The sequence below is a fragment of the Papaver somniferum genome, chromosome 2, assembly GCF_003573695.1.
Source record: "Papaver somniferum cultivar HN1 chromosome 2, ASM357369v1, whole genome shotgun sequence".
NCBI lineage: Eukaryota > Viridiplantae > Streptophyta > Magnoliopsida > Ranunculales > Papaveraceae > Papaver > Papaver somniferum.
Genome location: NC_039359.1, coordinates 47,974,091 through 47,976,566, shown reverse-complemented (window position 1 = coordinate 47,976,566; position 2,476 = coordinate 47,974,091). Strand labels below are relative to the sequence as shown.

The window sequence follows — 2,476 nt, the reverse complement described above, 5'->3', positions numbered from 1 at the left end:
AATGGGGCTCTAGGCACAGAATCAGACCTCTCAGGAACCGAGTCAACATCATTGGAAATTTTATCAGTCCCCTCAGTTAGCGGTCCTGAGGGATGAGATCCTGAGGGGTGAACTATAGTATGTTCACTATCTGGCATGTTTACCTGATTGTCTACTACTCTACCACTCCTGAGGGTTCTAATAGCATTCAACTGATTCGATGGTTGTGCACCTACTTCATGAGATCCTCTAGGGTTGGGTTGAGTTTGACTAGGAAACTTACCTCTTTCTCTTAAAGACTCATTTATATGACTAACCTGGGTTTTCAACTCGGAAATATCCTGAGAGTTAGCCTGACATATTCTCTTATTTTCTTCTATACCTTGAGCAACAGATTGCTGAAACTGCATAGTGTTACGAGTTAACAAAGAAAGAGACTCTTCTAAACTCATAATCTTCTTATCCGGAGGGTTCTGAAACTGTGTCGGGGCTGAAGGATTCTTAGTATATCCAAAAACTGGGGGAGATTGAGAGTTACTAGACTGACCTTGATTCTGGCCCTTAGACCATGAAAGGTTGGGATGGTTTCTCCATCCAGGATTATAGGTTTCTGAATATGGGTCAAACTTCTGACGGATATCAAACCTAGTGTTATTATAGAGAGCATTGGCTTGCTCTTCAACAGTATTGCCTTCCCAAAAAGGCTCTATTCTACCACTAGTATGACCCACTTCTAAAGCTTCTAACCTTTTTGCTATAGCAGCAATTTTGGCATCTGATTCGTAGCTTTCTTCTACCCTATTAACGTTTCCTCTGCCTAGAAGAGTTGTTTTCTGGGGTACCCTATTACTTTCCCATTGTTGGGTCTTTTCGGCGATTTCATGCAATTATGTCATCGCATTATCAACTGTTTGGTTTTCAAACCCACCTGTACACATGGACTCTACTGTAGTTGTGGTGGGATAATCTAAACCCTCATAAAGGATCTGAACTAACCTAACCTTTTCTAAACTATGATGAGGACATTGGGATAATAAATCATTGAACCTTTCCAAATACCCATACAAAGATTCTCCCTCCTGTTGTGTAAACGTGCAGATTTGCGTCCTAATAGACGAGGTTTTGTGCCTAGGGAAAAACTTGTTCAAAAAGGCAGATGTAAGTTGTTCATAGGTTTCAATTGATTCGGAAGCCAAACTATACAGCCACAACTTGGCTTTATCTTTTAAGGAAAAGGGGAATAACCTGAGTTTTAAAGCATCATCATCAAGGTTTCTAATTTTCAGGGTACTACAAATTTCCTCAAAGTCCCTAACATGGAAATAGGGGTTTTCATTTTCTTTTCCTAAAAATATTGGGAGCAACTGTAAGGTTCCAGGCTTAAGTTCATAATTTGCTTCAGTTTCAGGTAACCTGATACACGAGGGACGAGTAGTCCTAGTAGGATTCAACAAGGCTTTCAAAGTTGCCATTTCTGGCGCTATTGGACTATCAGGGATTCTTTCCTCAAACGGACGTTCAAAAACGGAATCTTCACGAATCAGACTTTCTAAATTGAGGTAATCAAGACGCTTAGAACTACTAGGTTTCTCTTTCACAAATCTACCTAGGGCGTCTCTTTTACGTTCAGGCATGCAACATAATAAGGTAGGTAATTCTATGCAAACAAAAAACAAGGATGACTCAACCAAATCAAACCTAAATTTCTAGCAAACAAAAAGCATGATGGCTCCACTTAGATTATTTCTAGACCAGCTTCTATTCTTTCGAAAAGGAACTCGTTACAATCTGAGCAAACCCCTCTGGAATCAATCCGAGTCAAAGTAAGTTGAATCGAGGCGAGGGAAGCTTAGTGGAGCTTTGATACCCAAGGCCTCACCGGTTACAAGGCGGCGCAGTCATGCATTCAACTCACAGAAACCTTCAAGAACTTCGAAGTATGCTCAAAAGAGTAACCAATATTCTTCGAACGACTTTCCTATTAAGAACGTTACTCTATAGGTCTCGTTCTAGTCAAAATTTTAGGCTTAGGTTCGCATTTGGTTTCGTGTTCCTAAGGCGAGCAAGAAGAGAACGATGATGAAATCCGAACCCTTATCTTGTATGGCCAGTCCTTGCCCTTTACTAGGAAATTAAAATAAACCGTATTCAAGTCCTCAGCATATATGCAAACGAAGGAATACAGTAAAGCCGCTGACAGGGGATTCGCAGGTGTTTCAAAAAACTTACCTCCCGTACCAGTCGGGCGAAGAACCGATGAAGTCGACTCGGGCCACGACTCCTATGTCATGTACGAACCCGAGGGGCCGAGGCGATATCGTAATAACTGTCCTTCTCTTCACACAGTTTATATTTAAACCAACCCTTCCTTAGGGTTTTAAAAAAAAAAATAATGTCCAAAGTCTAATGTCCAAGTGTCCAAAAAAGAAAAGAAAAATTACAAAAATAACAAACCCTAATACAGTTCTCTCTCTTTTTTTATAAAGAAAAATAAACA

General features: G+C 40.3%; 1 non-coding gene across 1 annotated transcript; it reads left to right on the top strand.

The window, feature by feature from the left end:
* Positions 1 to 987: 987 nt before the first annotated feature.
* On the top strand, positions 988 to 1,091 carry LOC113354617. The gene has a single exon (XR_003361970.1). It is a non-coding gene; the product is annotated as a small nucleolar RNA R71 (small nucleolar RNA).
* The last annotated feature ends 1,385 nt before the right edge of the window (positions 1,092 to 2,476 follow it).